The sequence below is a fragment of the Cetorhinus maximus genome, chromosome 11 (assembly GCF_964194155.1).
Source record: "Cetorhinus maximus chromosome 11, sCetMax3.hap1.1, whole genome shotgun sequence".
In the NCBI taxonomy this organism is placed as follows: Eukaryota; Metazoa; Chordata; class Chondrichthyes; order Lamniformes; family Cetorhinidae; genus Cetorhinus; species Cetorhinus maximus.
Window position 1 is genome coordinate 720,178 of NC_135889.1, and position 18,421 is coordinate 738,598.

Below are 18,421 nucleotides of genomic sequence, written 5' to 3' on the forward strand. Positions count from 1 at the left end.
AAAGCGTTGAGGCTCTAGAACTAAGTCAAGGGACGAGGGCAGGAAGATTAGCAGCTGGGAACTATCTGAACAAATCCTATATGTATATGGTTAGTTCGAGCATTGGGACATTTCGTTTTCGACTTGCAGACAACCCTTTAATTCTACTCGTTTAACTTGTCTAATTTCGTTGTCAGCGTTTCCTCTTAATCTGGTATATCAGACAAAAAAAAAAACAATTTACGAAGCTCCATTAGCAAATGAGGTCTTGTGGGCAGTGTGTAGCATCCCTGCCTCTAGGTCAGGAGTTGTAGGTTCAAGTCACATTCCAGGACTTGATGGCCACGGAAGGTGTGCTCATGCCGTTGCCAAATAGGTTGATCATCAACCCACAGGCATTTTCAACAGACACACACGTGACAAACAGTAAGAGTGAAAGAGATCTTTCACAGCCATTTGATAGAAAGACAGTCATAGCCTCTACCGTCACTGTCAAGACCAAAATACAGCATGTATGAAAAAAAATGCAAGTTTCCATAGCAACTCGGCCCCGCTGAGTGATCTGTAACACATATTTGTTTAATGACTGTAACAAATGCTGATTATGATCTAATCTGATCGACTCCCTGGAGTACTGATGTGTGTATAAATATAGGTTCTCTTTTATTGTCACAACCATATTCCCGAGCCTTTTAGCTGCTATAGAATTCATCCATTCTTAATGGAAATGGGGCGACCGACAATTCTACTGATCAAAGAGCTTTATTACCCAATTCTCGCAGCCATTGTTGTCCCCGGTAAGCCATTACAAACCATTTGTTCTCGATAGATGTTCATTTGCTTTCCTCTCATACCGCATGCTTTATAGGGCAACATGCTTCCCTGATGTCAGCATTACTAAGTCAGTAATTACTGAAAACTCTTGGGCAACGGGTGTACTTGTCTTTTCTCCCTTAATCCAAAGTCCTTATTGATGATTCAATGTTCTTTCAATTTCCAAGAGAAGGCTATTCATGATCGCTTTTCATGCTTTGCGGTGTGCGCTCTAGAGCAGCTCATAAAAATGTGAACCAGTTTCCCACCTAATTACTCCAATTTCATTCCTATTCTCACAATGTTCTGGATGATAATCCAACCAAGAAAGCATGAATGGATCGAAATGTGCGCGCATGTCCATATCTACTTAATTCGGGCACTGTAACATTACTTGTATCTTCTCTTCCTTACAGCAAACCTGCTGACAATTGTGATCTTGTCCCGAGGAAACTGCGGCCTTTCAAAATGTATCACTGTCTACATGGCGGCCATGGCAATAGCAGATCTACTGGTCATGATCATCAATGTAATAGTCTATCATATTTTCAGCTATCGCTTTCCACTTTCATTCCTCTCCCACACTCCCGTCTGTAAATTCATTCTATACATGACTATTGTAACCTTTGACTTGTCTGTTTGGTTCACTGTCTTTTTCACATTTGACCGTTTTGTGTCTCTCTGCTGTCGGCGGTTTAACAAAAGATATTGCACCGAGCGAACTGCGGCAGTAGTTATGACATCGTTCTCTGTATTGAGCTTTTTCAAGGACATTCCCTTTTTGTTCGCATATGAAACTCAGCAAATAATTAACAAGGTGCAATGGGGCTGCCGGTCAAGTGTAGCTTTTTTTAACTCACCACGCGGCACGGTGTCCGTCTGGTTTCACAGCGCCTGGGTTGTTTGGCTTCCTTTCATTCTAATTGTTTTGTTTAATTCTTTAACCGTGCGAAGTATTTTAATTGCCAATCGAGCCCGCAGGAGGATACAAGGCCAAAGAAGTGAGGATCACAAGGATACAGAGATAAAGGCTCGGAGGAAATCCATTGTTTTACTCTTCTCTATATCGGGGACTTTTATACTGTTATGGTTGACAGCTGCCGTGAGCTTTGTTACTACCAGGCTGACAAACACTGCTTATTATCGAGGCGATAGCACAGACGCTGCATACATCGCCACAGAAACCGGAGCTTTCCTGAAGTTTTTCAGTTGTTTCCAAAATCCATGTATTTATGTAGCGACCCAGAGGAAGTTTAGAGAAGAGTTGAAGAATGTGCTGAAATCTCCCTGCACATTAATACTGAGATTAGGTAGGAAATGAAGACAAAATGAGTCAAGTTAACATGGAATGCACTTTTTCCTGTCGACCGGGGGGAAAAGCGTGAATTACTGTGAGTTCATTTTCCCTATTTTGCAGCAAATGTTTGATGGTCTGTGTTGCGTTTCTTCATTATCCTTCATTTGTTGGGTTAGAAAAAGCTATTCCAGCAATTTAGCACACCTCAGTTCACGGATGAATGAGGACAATGCTGCAGATCAGCAATGGGGTCAGAGATATGGGGACCAGGGAAATCGCCCTTACCCTTCAGATACTGCGATCACCGTCAGTTTAATAATCAACCAGAATGTATCAGTCCAGGTCAAATGAATGAGGTATCGTGTGATCGCTGATAGTGGTTTTCTGAAAGTTTGCTGTAAACGTTGTAAGTGTCAGTTCAATTACTGGATACCATCCTCATTGGCAATCCTGGTCACGTAATAATTGTTTGAAAGGAGAAAGCCGCCCGAATTCCACGTACTTTTGTCCCAGTTACTTATCCATAATCTCCACTGTACTCTGACTGATGTCTCTCACGAATCAAAAAGACAGAATTTGCTCTTGTTTTGTGCTAATGATGCAAGTATCAACTGTAATGTTATCCATATTCTGCTTCAAGCAGTCTTCCAAACCAAATAACAGAAGAATGAAAAAAAAATCATAAATTGATTAACTCTGAAATTTGATGTAATGTATCTGCAAAAATAAAACTGTAAAAAATTCAGAAAAAAATGAAGTTTTATTTTGTATTCTGTAGTTGGCTGAGCATTTTCCAGGCGGTACACTTTATTGTTTGCAATTATTGTCTTATTGTGCAGTTGCACATTGTTCCAAATAGTAAGAGAATAAGGAGCAGCAACTTTGAATCAGTTACAAATTCTTCATCGACCAACTCGCTTCATTCCACTAAGAATGACAAGGAATGTGAATAAGTTCTCAAGAGGAAGACAACAGAAGGGTGTAGATCTAAAGATAGTATGGCGAACCAAAATACTCAATTCCAAAAAAAACAAGTTTGCAGTTAGAAAACTTTATTATATGTCCAGCAGTACAGCTAATAAATGTTTAAATCATTATGAATAGTTTGGCTGAATGAAGGGGGTGATCTTATTCTGCCTGGTAGGCTAGTCAGTGATCAATGGCGATTGGTGTAACATGGCGACAAAGAGAGTGAGCAGGCAGGTTAGCAGAAAGTTCTTTATGTGAACGGCTGTTACAGTGTGGAATATTTCGCTCGGAGAAATGCTAAGGATATCAGGTAATCATCCGAAGCAGGGAAATGAAATATCTCCGGAGAGAGGAGGACAGGTTCAATTGCTTCCATTTGCTGTAATACAATTATGAGGAAAGATCGAATGAGTCAACATAACTAGTCCCATTAATATGGTTTTATTAGTATTACCCTGTTATTATTATTTCCATTTTATGTTCCCAGGATAGCCAGATACCCAATAAAATTCTACGAAACAAAATATTAATTATGAGCTGATACCACTTAACAGTGCAGAGGCTCTCCCATGTTTTATAGGTTTTCATTAGTCAATAGTCAGCTTTAATTTTGCTATGCACTCTGTGAAAATCCAGACTTGTCACCATCCCATAATTTTACACCATTTGTTGATGTGAAAACTTGTCCGCTGCTTTGTTAAAATCTGACTGGGTCATTCCAATTGCATTTCCTCTGCTCGACAGGGTATTGTGCTTCAGGAACTCCAGCAGGTTAGCTCACGATGACGCATCATTTGGGCCAATATAGTACCCCTTTACGTTGCAGCTCCTTTGCCCAGCACTCATACATTAATTCGTTTCATGTCCTTATTTCAAGCAAGATTTATTCCCCAGCTGTCGGTGCCTTGGGAATCTTCTTTAATTCTCCAATAACCTAATCTCTAATGAGGAAACTTGCTATTGCGTCAGAAAATCGCCACTTGTGGTTGAACAATGTATCTCCATTTAAAAACACCTTGATTGCAGCCGCTTCTAACGCACTCCTATTATTCCCTTTGCTGTACTCCGAACATTTACTATGCAAAATTCGTGAGTCCTTAATATCTACCTGCTCGATTTATTGGGTAATAACATGTGTTCTTTAATTTGTAACAAATTTCGATAATTCGTGATTTGGAACTACATTGCCTCCAACTCTTACAAATTGACAAATATGTTTTATTTCCACACTCCAGCGACCTCCTAACTACTTTCCAATTGTCTACTCCATAGCTGGGATCTCTGAAACTTGCACTACGGTAGGAGTCTCACATCTAGAGCGGGTAGAGTATCGGAAAATTATTCCTGTGCCCTGGTGTACAGAAAAATGTCTACGCCAGCCTCATCCATCTGTCGTAAACAATCTAAATCTCATCTTCACATTCAAAACATGGTAAAAATTATCATCCCATCCAAATTACAATATAGCAGGATTTGGTACAACCACGTTTTTATTCATATTAACATCTTTAGTGAATGAAACTTGTTAAGTCCAACCTACGTCTGAACCCAGGTCCACACTAACATGAATGGAAACTCACCGGCCTCTGTAGTGGTATGGCAAGCCGCCCATGTGTATGAAATAATTTAGGGATTGGCAATAAATACCGGTCTTGTCAACGGATTTCACATCCACAGAGAATATATATTGTTTCATCCGGTTCCACGTTCCATTTTGCAGGGTGACCATTAACATCATCAAAAGATCTGAATACATTTGGCTAACGACTTATGCAGATTCCATGAGAAACTTGGCTGCAGTTTGTGAAAGTTTTGAACATCACGTATTTAATCTCAGTCTCGCTCCTTCTGTGCATTATTAGTTAAATATTGTAATAATAATACATTTTGAAAACCATCGCCAATGGCGTTCTCGTTGAATATTGAATCTTCTTAAAACCCATTCTAAAATTGCACTTTTTTTACTATGCTGCAAATGCTTTAATTAGCAATCTACAACAAGTGTTTGGCGATAACAAAGGAATATAGGGAGAGGAATAGCCCATTCAGCCCCTCGACCCTGCTTCACCTTTCAATGAGATAATTGCTATCCTGAAAAGTAAAAACACTTAACGGTCTCCCTAACCCCACCATATCCATTAATACATTCAATTAATGAAAATTAAAATGTACATCATACTGAGCCCACGTTTTTCTAAGATTCGATCATAGTTCTGTGATTTGTGTTTTTTTCAAAAACTCTGAATAATGCAATTCCGCACAGGGATTCCAGGTCAAATTAAAGTACATGTTCCTTTAAGGCATTTTACAGAACTGTTTCTGAAATATGTTGCATTAACGCTAATTACTAAATTCGTATTCATGTAAATGTGGTAAATAACACGCATAATTATTTCAAATGGTAACAAACTTCAGTTGTGAAGGAAAGCAATAATAATAATACTGAAAGCAAAATACTGCGGATGCTGGAAATCTGAAATAAAAAACAGCAACTGTTGGAAATACTCAGCAGGTCCGCAAATACCTGTGGAGACAGAAACCAAGTTAAAATTTTGAGTTGAACATGAATCGTCTTCAGAAGCTGAAAGTAGATCTGAAGAACGATATTGAAAAGCCGAGCAAGCTGCAGGGACTAAATGGCTTCAGCAACAGCAGAGCTCGAGGAACAGCCCCTCATACACCAATTAAGTTTTCTACAGCCTCCTGGACTCAATATTGGGTTTACCAATCTTAGGTCAGACATCTGCCTCCATGTTGTTTCTTGCTATTTTGCGGGTTTGTGTTTGTCAAGTATTTTTTTCTTCATTCCTTCATGTTACGTTGGTTCGGTTTCTATGCAACGATTCATAATCTCATCTGGACAAATCTTCTGTTTCTTTACTACAACCATTTCAGATGTATTTGGCTTTTGTTCCAAGGAACCTTTTCTCTCATTCCCTCCACCTTAACAGACATTCGGATGCTGTACATCCTGCCCCACCCCGCACTCTACTGCTTTTAAAACTGTATAATATTTATATATCTCTTCAGTTCTGATGAAAACTCATCGACCTGAACCGTTCACTCTGTTGGCCTCCAGGGATGCCCCCTGACCTGCTGAGTATATACAGAATTTTCTGGGTTTTTTTGTTTTGTTTTTATGTTCATAGTATTCACACTACTTCGCCTTTCTATCTGAAATAATGGTGTCATCAAATTCAATATGGGCTTAAATATATCTCATTTGCAGGGAAATGGCGGAAAGCTGGGTTGTGGTGAAAACAATTGAAAGCTCTTTCCAAGACCGGAACAGAATCGATGATCCTTCTGAACGGTAGCATTCTATGGATCCTGAGTTCCACATTTAAGTGGAATTAGATATCAGAAAAAGGCTGAAGTCCTGAAAACGATGAATGTATCATCCTGGGCAATTGCCTAGTGCTTTGTACCGGCAAGTAACAAGGCTGCATTTGTCCAATTGTGGTGACCGAGTGGCTAAGGTGTTGTACTGAGTGTTGTGCATCGGGTTCGGTGTGAACGGTCTAACACTGCTCGCAGTCTCCATCATTGAAATTATCATCTTCTTCCATCAGCTTCCTGACTTGAAAATGCATCAAATTTAATCTATTGACCTACAGCTAGGGAACATAAATAAATTATCCCGGTCAATTAGATAATGTTAATCTGTTAGAAACTTCCCAAAACTTAAAACAAATGAACAGCCAATTTAGGAAACAGCTTGAAATAGCATTTTAATTAAAATAAACTTGCAAACATTTGAGAAGAAAAGCAGGAATTTCTGCTAGTGTACAATAACGCGGTTTACTTTCATTCACTTTGACCAGATTAATCTACATATAACTAACAGGGCAGAACTCGAACCCGCAATCTTCTGCTAATATTACGATTGCGGAAATTGGACATCAGGACTGAGAAACATATAAGGCACAGCTCCATCAGCTTGCACAATACCGCTTCTCCAGTGATTGCAATTTCACCATGTTCCTCTCACCGTTTCACCTGCTCATTTCCAACTATTACTGGAATGTTTTTTGCATCCTCTATCGTGAAATTATCAACATACTTGTTCATCACTTCCGTCATTTCCTTATTATCTTCTATTAATTGCCCACTGTCACTCTCTAGAGGACCAACATCCACTGTAATTACACCTTTTCTTCTCAGATACCTGTACAATGTCTTTCTCTACATTATTACATTTATGGCAAGCTTCCTCTCATGCTCGATTTTTTTTTTCCTGATTAAACGTTTAGTCATTCTCTGCCGTTCTTTGCATTCTGGCAATAATCTGACCTGCCACTAAACTTTGCGCATTTATTTGACTTTTCCTTGTATTTCATGCTCTCCTTGACTTCCTTAGTTAACGGATGGTGGGTCTTGCCCTTAGAAATTTTCTTTAGAGTAGGAATGTATTTATTCTGAGTATTCTGAGTAATTCCCTTAAATGTTTGTCAATGCTTCTCTATTGATCTGTCCTCTAGCCGAGGATCCCAGTTCACTTCAGCTAGCTCAGCTTTCCTGCTCACATAGCTGCCCTTATTTAATTTTAAGATTCTATTTTTAGACCAATTCTTCTCTCGCTCAAATTGATTAATATTTATGTCGCTGCAACCGAGGTGTGCCTTTACTCTGAAGTCGTTAATGAATCCTGTCACATTACACAATACCGAGTCTAGTATAGCCTGCTCTCTGGTTGGTTCCAGAACTTGCCGCTCTAAGGAACTATCTCGAAAGCATGCACTGTTCATCTGGGCTACTACTGTCAATCTGATTTTTCCAGTTTATATGTAGAAGAACATCACCCATGATTATTGCCGTCCCTTTATCACAACGCTCAATGTTTAATCTTGTATACTTTCGCCTGCATTGTCGTTACTGTTAGGGTGTTTGTAGAACACTCACACTAGAGACATTTCCTCTACTATTCCTCATCGCCACACAAACCTATTCAACAACATGACCTCCTGAACCAAGGTCATCACTAACTATTAAACCAATGCCATCTTTGACGCTCAGTGCCACCCCTCTACGTTTCCTTAGCTTCCTATTCTTCTTAAATGGCATGTACCCCTCAATATTCGGGGCCCAATACTTGTCGCCCTGCAGCCACTTCTTCGTAATTGCTTTCAGATCAGTCTCCCCTAGATATGAAGGTAGTGCCAGAGGACAGGGAGAGACAGAAGGTTTAACAGTATTAGTGCATCAGCGAATGCAACCCATGCAAACATTAAGGGCGTTTAATATTTGTGGGCAAATTATCTCCAACTGTGCCATGGTGTTAACCAACCTTATAACAAATGGCATCACTAGTCATTTTACAATAGGCCACCACCATTACTTTTGCATAGATTCATCAGCACTAATGCTAGTTTATAATAACCGCCAATATTGTTAATATAACTGCACCAGACACACTGGAGATGGCTCAAAGCCAGCATCGTTAGAGTCGAATTACATCCAGCCATGTTGGAAATGTTTATCAGCAGCCATGTTAGTTTAGGGTCTCCACGAGTTATTTTATTTTCATGTTACTATCCGTACTGTTAGAGCAGGGTCACCACATTAATATTAGAGTTAGTTCATTAACACTATTGCTGCATTATGGCAACCACGGTCAGTGTTACAGTATATTCATTTTCAGTAATAATAACGTTGGGTCATATGCAGAATAGTTCGAGACGAGGCTGCCCAGCGATCGCTTGAGTACCAAAGAAATTTGAATTACATAATGGATCGGCGAAGGTTTTACAACATTAACAAGAGGTCACAATACCCTAACGCAGCGTCCGAGAGGGATGTTCCATTAACATTTCACGGGGCATATGCAGAGCACTTTCACTCCGTGAATATTTACCCTTCACCGATTTTAGCAGGCGGGGTTTCGTGCCCTGAGTTGTGCAATATCCCGATTAGTAGCCCAGGCGCAATGAAATAAAAGAAAACATCCATTGTTTGTTAAAGGGTCGCAAATAATGCATAATTATTCTGTAAACTAGTTTCCTCACAGGAACATGGATTGTTCTATAAAGAGGAGGGGGGCGGGGGGGGGGGGGGGGGGGGGGGGGGGGCTGCGATTATGGATCTCAGATGCATTGGACTTAAAAGTGTAACATTTGAGGGACTCACACATGCTTCTATAAAAATTTAACAATTCTACAGAGCGGGAATATTTACTATCTTGTTCATGCAACATTCGGAGTTCCAGGTATGTCAAAGCATCTTGTTGTCTCAGGGTTGTCGAGAATTTCAACGTCAATGTAACAGATTTCGGGAAAGTCCTCATTGCAGAGTCAGTTACCCACCAGGATGATTTGAGAAATCTCTTCGTGAATCTTGCTGGTCCTCGCCACTGGCGAGCTTCTGTTCTGGTTGTTAGATCGTGGTACGGGCCCGTTGGTGAGTTTGATTTACCCTCACCCATCACTCCACCTGGAACTACCTCCTCCCTCGCCCACCAACTCAAACCAAGCACCGTTCACCACAAACAGGTTTGCTTTTTATCCATTGTAATAAATTCATTTATTCCGTGATCCTAGTTTACTTGAAATTGATTATTCCTCCCACTTTAGCCACCTCCCCCAATAGGGGCCTTTGAAAGAATTTTGGGAATAAATTGCCGTTCAAGGAACTGCTAACCTCTGCTCTGCCTCCATGAACCCTCACGATTGCACCATTCGCCGTGTAGTGACTGAACCGTCTCCTCAGGGTCAGCATACAGAGAATGTGTGGATATCATGGAAATAAATTTAAATTTTTGTGCCTCAGGTGAATGTTTCACTGGAATCCCAGTATGCCCATTAGTCTCCTGGAAATTATATTTAATACGTGGTCATTCCTGAATAATGTGTTTTGGAAATACAGGGGTATTAAATAGTCAATGTTTTCTTTTCTCTTAAACAAAGTATCAGCAAGACTCGTCAATATTATGAAAAATAAAATAATCCGTGTCTATAACGCAAAGTAGAGGCAGAACCGAATATTTCCCAATGAAATGTTGTAACGATTTTCTTTTCCTTGCTGAACTTATCTCTCTCTTTCTTACAGCCAACCTAATGACCATTGCAATTTTCTCCAGAGGGAATTGTGACCTATCGAACTCTATCACCCTCTACATGGCCGCTATGGCCACAGCAGATCTACTGGGCATGATTTTCAACGTAATAATATATCGCGTTATCAGTCTTCACTTTCCACATTCACTCCTGTCCTACACTGCCGCTTGCAAATTTATCTTGTCTTTGAACCCTGCAAGCCTGTATCTCTCTGTGTGGTTGACTGTCTCCTTCACATTGACCGATGTGTAGCTATATGTTGTCAGAACTTTAAAACAAACTGTTGCACTATGAGGTCGGCCGCTGTGGTTATAACAATAGTCTTTGTTCTGATCTACTTGGATAACATCCCCTGTTGGTTTGTATATGAACCTGAACGAATAATTCACAATGTGGCCTGGGGTTGCCTCTCCAAATCGGCCTTTTACTCATCGCCTGCAGGTGTGGCGTACTCCTGGTTAAAATCATTTTTTTTTCTTCTCCGCAGAGACTATCAAAAATTGCCATTGCCGACTATATTTCAAGTCATCATAGCGGGGTATTGGGAGAAGTTTTCAATAAGCAATAATCGCGCCTCGGTTAAACCTCATCGGCTACGATACTGCCGCACGGCTTCCTTTTTGTTTGATATTACTGTTCAATTGTTTGACAATCTGGCATATTTTAGTGACCAGCAGAGCCTCCAGTGCACTCCGGGGTCACATCCATGAGAATCAGAGTGATTCAGAGACGAAGAACAGAAGAAAATCGATTACTTTATTGTTTGGAGTATCGGATGGTTTTCTGTTGTGGCTCACAGCTGTCGTTAGGTTTTTAACGACGAGATTGTCAATTAGCGCACAATCCGGAGGCGATTGTGCAACTCCTGAATACATCGCTACTGAAACCGGATGCACGCTCATGTATTTGAGTTTCTGTTCGAACACGTGTATTTATGATGCTACACAAACTAAATTCAGGGAAGAGATGAAGAAGCTGATGATAATTCCCTGGACTTTGATTCTGACTTTGGTTATAGAAAGGAATAACAAACAAAGCTTCCTGTCCTAACTAGTTAAATTATAGCAGGTGTTCAAGGTCCTCATCCGATTACAAAATAAAAAAGGTACTCGCGAATATGAACAGGCATCAGAATATTTTTATTCCATTTGGACTGTGTGTTTTCTGCCTGGGGTTTCCCAGGATGAACCTAATTTATTCCTAATGAAAAATCGCATTCTTCGCTCAAAATTCAAAGAGACCAATCAGGATAGAACATATGGGTGGCAGAAATGAGTGTCTTAGTCCGTTGTGACGGGAAAGGGGCGCCCTGTTAATTAATAAACAAAGCATGCCTTATTGTAGGAGCAATATTCTGGTCATAGTTATTTGTAATTATTCTGTAATGTTTTATTGAATGTTGCAAGAAATGGTCCACCATCAGTCCCCATCTATCTTCCCAATGCCTCATGTCCCAATAGAACATATACCCCTGTGAGTGTTTAGGGATGGAGAGAATGGAAATTTTACTCCTCGACATTATGTTATGCATCTTTGAATGCAGATATTTCCAAAATCATAATTGGTCATTAAATTATTGGACATTTATAAACATAGGAGCAATCCATTGAACGTAATCTTACTTTGTTGTAATTATTCTCCACCCATTAACAAGTTACATTCATTTCCGCACTCGGTTTCAGCATCCAAGAAGCCGAATTATATTGATGCATATTTCCAATTTAATCTTTAATGATAATTTTGATCGAAATACTTGTGTGGTCAAAAGTGGATTTTTGAAGAAAGCTAGCCCACATTTGCTCACGGAGAATCGTGTTTAATTAATTGCTTCAGTTTTTTTATTGACGTAACAGAGAGGGTAGATAAGGGAAATGCTGTTGATGTGTTGCACATGGGCTTCCAAAATACATTCAATAAAATACCGAATATCAGGCTTCTGAGCAAAGTTAGAATTGGTAGACTAAACATTTAGCACCAATATTGTTACGAAAATGGCTGAGTGACAGGAAATATTAGTGAACTGTTATATTTGGCTGGAGGAAGGTTTATATGGAGTTCCCACATGCCGGTGTTAGGCCGCTTGCTCACCCTCATATATATTAATGACCTAGATATTGCTGTTCTCAAGGGCATCATTTCAAAACCTGCGGGTGACAGGAGATTTGGAAGGATTGGGAAATGTGAGGATAGCGTAGAACTTCTAAAGGACATAGTTATTTAGATGGGCAGGCGGCAGATGAAATTTAATGCAGAGAAGTAAGAAGTGATTGATTTTTGAAGGAAGAACGCAGAGAGATGAAGTAAGGTAAAGGGCACAATTGTACAGGTGATGAAGAAGCAGAGGGCCTTGGGTGCATATGTACATAGATTAGTGAAATTTGACAGAGTCGTTCAGGGCTGCATAAACAGGGGAGTAGAGTGCAAAAACCAAGAAAGCTACGTGAAATCTGTATAAAAAATGGGTTCGGCCTCATCTGGGGTATTGGGCCCAGTTCTGGGCACCACACATTAGGAAGGAAGTCAAGGTTGAGTGGGTGGGGAGTGTACGGGCATAGGGGAGAGGGCAGATAAAAATAACGAGAATACTTCAAGGGATAGGGAACTTCGGTAGGTGAGATAGATTAGGGAAATTAGGACTGTTTTCCTTGGAGAATGGAAGGCTCATGGGAGCTTTATTAGAAATGTTCAGAATCATTAGGTTCCTGGACAGATTAGACAGGGAGAAACTGTTGCAATTGGTGAGAGGATTGTGAACCAGAAAGCACAGATATAACGTGATCAACAAAAGAAGGAAAAGCGACATGAGGAAAAACTTCTTTTTTCACGCAGCCAGTGATTTGTAGCTGGAATGCACTGCCTGAGATCGTGGTGGAGCCGATTCAAACAAGGCATTCAAAGGGAAACTGTATCTATATCTGAAAAGGAAACAGATTTACAGGACTACGGGGAAATGGTCAGGGGGTGGCAATAGGTGAATTCGCTCTGATGATGGCCAGCACAGAGACACCAAAAAGAATGGCTTCCTTCGTTGCTCCCTTCTATGATTCCTTGAAAGGTGTTACGACAGACATACGTCTCTCTATATTTAATTCCTTCGTTCAATAGCTTCCAAGGCCAATTTTTGTTTTCCATCAGTAATTTCCACTGAGAAGAGCCTTTGCTGCCCATGTAGGTACACCGATAGTGTTGTTAGGGAGAACGTTCCAGAATTTTCATTCAGTAACAGTGGAAAACTGGTGATACAGTTGCAAGTGTTGGCCGTGCATAACCCAGATTATTTCAGGGGATGATTGCATTGTTGGCTGCAGCAGCATTTGTTGCCCATCGCTAATTGCATTTCAGAACGTGTTGGTGAGCCACCTCCCTGAGCCACTGCAGTCTACCTGGTAAAGGTATAACAACACTGCTTTTAGAAAGAGATATCCAGGATTTGGACCCAGCAACGGTGAAGAAACGGCGATATCTTTCCAAGGAATCATGTTGTTTGACTTCAAAGGGAACTTGCGGATGCTTTTTCCCCCCATGTGTCGCACTGTCCTTTTTTTTTCTATGTAGTAGAAGTTGTAGGTTTGGAAGATGCCACTGAAGGAGCCTTGCTGATTTCCTCCAATGCATATTTTACAAAGTACAAACAGCTGCAACTGTGCATCAGTGTGCAATGTCTAAGGTGGTGGATGAGGTACTGGCCATTGGGGCTATTTTGTTCTAGATGGTGTCCAGCTTCTTGATAATTGTTGGAGACACACTCATCCAGAAAAGTGGGCAATATTCCTTTGCAGTCACGAATTGTGCCTGGGTGGAAGTCTTTGGGAAGCTCGGAGGTGACGTACTTATCACATAGTTCTCAGCCACAGAACTAATCTTGTAGCCACATTATGCAGAAAGCTAATACAATTAAGTAACTCCCAGTACATGATACTGAGTGTTCAGAGATTATGATATCATGAAGCGTCAAGGGGATGTGGTTACATTCTCTCGTGCCAGAGATGATAATTACCTAACATTTGTGTGGCGTGAATGTTACTTGCCATTATCAGTCCACGCCTGAATATTGTCAAGTTCTTGCTGTGTATGGGCATGGACTGTTTCAGAATCTGAGACCTTATGATAAAAGGAAGGGCGTATGGTTGGTGAAACGGAAATGAATGTTTCCATGTCGAGTGACTGTTGATCATCGATTCATGGCTAATTACATTCTCTTGCTAGCACCTGCTTGTTATATTAATATGCACCTCGATGAGCTCTGGAATATTTTCAGTTCTTGATATATCAAATGGCCTTTGATCAGTGCCGCTAACACCGAATGCCAATAGAGATTTGCATTTGAATTACATGAATAACAACAATATACTTGGACGTGCTTGCAGATGCTCTCCACAATTCACCCATTATATTACGTCAGTCACTGAACATGGTTTTACAAAAAAAATAACCAACTAAAGGTCATTTACAACTTCTTTTCAACAGCACGTCACCCCATACGGGAACAGCTGAAGAACATTTATATTTGTGCAGAGATCGCTTGGGTCGATTTTAAAAAAATAAATTCAAGAAGGCACAGATAACACAACTCATTGTACAGGATCTCGAAGTGATTGTACAAAATTTTGCACACAATTTTACTGAATATAAAATTAAGTTCAGAGGCTTGAATCCAGTTCCCAGCTAAAATCGACCCTGGATCAGTTCGGTGGAGGCAACACTTTTGAGGTCGCACTAGAATTATGAGAGCCATGCAGGGTCAGATAAAGAATACACAAATTCCCTTTTGACCTTGCAGGGATGAAGGATGAAGACCTTTTCATTATCTCAGTCAACACGGCCAAGAATATGGGAAGGACTTATGGGCCAAGCGAGCCTTGTTTGGCTCCTCACTCCCTTTGTGACGTCTCCTGCAGGCAAATGTTAGCCCCGAGTTACAAGTGATCAGTCGCAGTTACCTTGAGCAGGAGATGGCGTTGGCAGCTGGTGCATTATACATGAACAGCAGGTTGAACTGTCGGGGGTGAAAATGGTCTCCACATTCCTGTAAACGAGAGGACAAAGGAGTCGAGACTGGCGATGTCACACCTCTGTCCCTGGGATTTCCTAGACCTTCCGTAGTGGATGGAGAGAAGCAAGTGTGTTTGTAACATGCACAGATATTGTCTGGCAGACAATGCTGCGCAGGGTGTAATGGTGCGTTCCAGGTGATGTTTCTCTAGATGGAGGCCCATTTGGAGACCTGAGATGGTTCCCTGGGTGGCACCTTCTGGTTGCCAAATGATTGAACAATGTAAACGCACCACTACCCTACATAAAAACTGGGCAATCATCTTAACCATGACAGCTTCTAATCATGCTGTCTGCAAATTTGATGATTCAACTCAGAACTCCTTACGGGTCAAGGAGTACAGCCTTCACAGAAAGCAGTAGGGAGGAAGGATAAACAGAAGGGAAATCGCCCCAGTCATTTCTATTTGCAAAGGGCGGTTGAAGTTTGAAAATCCTTCCACAAATGCCATACGGGGCTTATTTTCATTAGTTGCTGCTGGAGTACTGTGGGTGTGTGACATCAAACCCAGATAATCTTCCAACCTTCCCTTCTTCATTATTTTTATTTGAGGAACAGGATTGTTTTTCAGATGCTGTGGAATTCCTTATTCAGCAAATTTTCAGGATCCCACAAGAGACACGTGAGTGATGCCAAAGAGAGTTTTAGCACGAGGAGCAACACGGGAGCGGCCCTGCGAGTTTAAACAGCAGTGCGGCAGAGTGACAAGGGAGAAAAGCAAAATTGCTTCACAGCACAAGCAGGGCTCGTGGGCGCGTTTTAAGGTACAATTTTAAGTTGACCTGCCCATGATTTGAAATAAATTATTAATTTAATAATCAAGTAATTAAAAGCTGTCTATATCAATATTGTTCACTTCAGACACTAGGTTATATTAGTAATACATAACCATCCGCTAACAACTGGTCTATCACGAGCTCAGCACCATCTGTTAACACTGGCTCGACAAATCAATACAGTGGCACCTGCTGACGCTTGGTTTTTAGAAAGTGAAAAACATACACGAGTTAACCTAAAATCTGTTGTTATGAAATTTCCATAGCCCAAGGAAAGGGTGACTGAAGAACTTAAATTGTTCAAAACAAAAACAGAATTACCTGGAAAAACTCAGCAGGTATGGCAGCATCGGCGGAGAAGAAAAGAGTTGACGTTTCGAGTCCTCATGACCCTCCAACAGAACTTGAATTGTTCAGCTGCTCAGAGACAGTATGTATTTGTAGCGGGTAGGCCATCCTGACGAAATTCATTGATTTTTTTTTATTTTAGGAGGAAGCGACTGAAGCATTAGACAGGCGATTGTCTAAGGAAGTTATTCATATGGGCTTACAGAAGGTATATGATAAATTCCCTTACTAGATACTGTTAGATAACATTGAAATTCATGCAATTGAAAGAAATTGATTGGCCTGATGAGGAAACAGGCTGATCTACAGGGGACAGAGAGTAGGGATAATTAGCAAGTTCCCCAGTTGGGAGGATCGGATTTCTGTGCCCCGCAATGATCTGTAAAAGGGTCTAAATTATTCACCATATTTATCAACAACTTAAACAATGTAATAGACGATAGATCGAAATTTTCTGATGGCATAGAGATAGGCAATATTGAAAATGTTTTGCTGTATTCCAAATAAGTATTGGTAGATTAATAAAGAGGTAAAACTTTGACAAATAGCTTCAAATGCAGAGAAATATCAGGTCATCCATTCTGGACCAGGAAGGATATACACAATAAAATTGTGCTTAATAAATAGGGGAAGGATAAGAATAATGGAAGCCCAAAAACACGCACATTCCCGCACATAGGTCATTAACGTTTTATGAACAGGCGCAGTAAATGTTGAAAAAGTAGAACAGAATATTGTCGCATGTAGTTAGGGGACTAAAATACAAGGTGATAGATGTATTGCTTGATTTTTGGAAAACACATGTTGCAACACTCCTGTACTGTAAGCGATTGTGGGCAACACACTTTAGGAAGCATATATTGACTTAACGAAAGTGAAACATATGTTTACCAGAATGATGTTTGCAAGCAAAGTGTTAAATTAGAATAGCGAAGAGAAAATTCACAAACTACCGTCCTGTTCACAGGATTGTACATGGTGAAGGGGTATTTTGATCATAATTTCAAGCAGAAAACATATAGAAGTTTGGGAAAACGGTTTTCACTGGTTGGTGAGTCGAGAACAAAAGGCATAGTCTGAAAATCCCAGTCCGCCCTTTCGCACAGACTGGTCAAGCAACAACATCATATTTTCATACCAACCGAAACATACCTTAGAGCCAATACCCCAGTCTCCTCCATTATCATCTTTGGGGATGTTCTGTTCCAACAGCAGGGCAGGTCCACCAGAGATGATATAACAATGGCCATGAGAACTCTCACTATTGGCTAAATAGCACATTGACGAACCATGGCATCAAGTCTCAGTTAGATAAGTGAACCTCTGCTGAATAGTACTTACCACCCTCCCTTAGCTGACGAAGTAATGCTGCCCCGTGTTGAACACCATTAGGAAGAAGCACTGAGGCTATTAAGGGCGCAGCATGTAGTCTGATTGGAGGACGTTAATGCCCAACAAAAGAATGTTTTTTTAACTCCACTACTGAACAAACGGACTCAGTTCTGCGGGACATTTCTGCCAGTCTGAGCATGCAGCAGATGGTGAGTGAACCGACAAGAGTGAAAACGTGCTTGACTACATCTTCACCAATCTACCTGTCACAGATGTAAGACCATAAAAATATACGAAATAGGACCAAGAGGAGGTCATTTGGCTCCTTAAGGCTGTTATACCAGTGAATAAGGTCCTGGCTGATCTGATGTGACCTTAACTCACTTTCCCTCTAGCCCACCAAAAACCTTTGACTCTCCTCTCAACCAAACATCTGTCGTACTCAATGATGAATATCGTCAATGACCCAGCCTATATTTGCTCGCGGGTGGAAATAGTTCCTAACATATATGACCCCCTAAGGCCCTGGGCTATCCAAGCCCCAGCTGCGGATGCTCATATTGCACGTTGGCGACTCCAAGCTCAAAGTAAACCAATACACAGGCTTCACTGGATTTTTGATGTTGCTGACTTATGTATTGTCCTTCCATTTCTGAACAACGTTCAATGCTTGGACTGCCCTCTGTTAGATTTCTTTTGATTAGTAGGAATGGAGGGGATTCACATGATTTGTGGATATTTTGATCAATAGTTCTGGATAACTCATCATTGAAAACCTTCCATTCTTCCTCTATCCTGCAGG

General features: G+C 40.7%; 1 non-coding gene across 1 annotated transcript; it reads right to left on the reverse strand.

Annotated features, from left to right (window-relative positions):
- Positions 1 to 10,588: 10,588 nt before the first annotated feature.
- On the reverse strand, positions 10,589 to 10,724 carry LOC144686997 (U4 spliceosomal RNA). The gene has a single exon (XR_013578035.1). It is a non-coding gene; the product is annotated as a U4 spliceosomal RNA (small nuclear RNA).
- Positions 10,725 to 18,421: the final 7,697 nt, after the last annotated feature.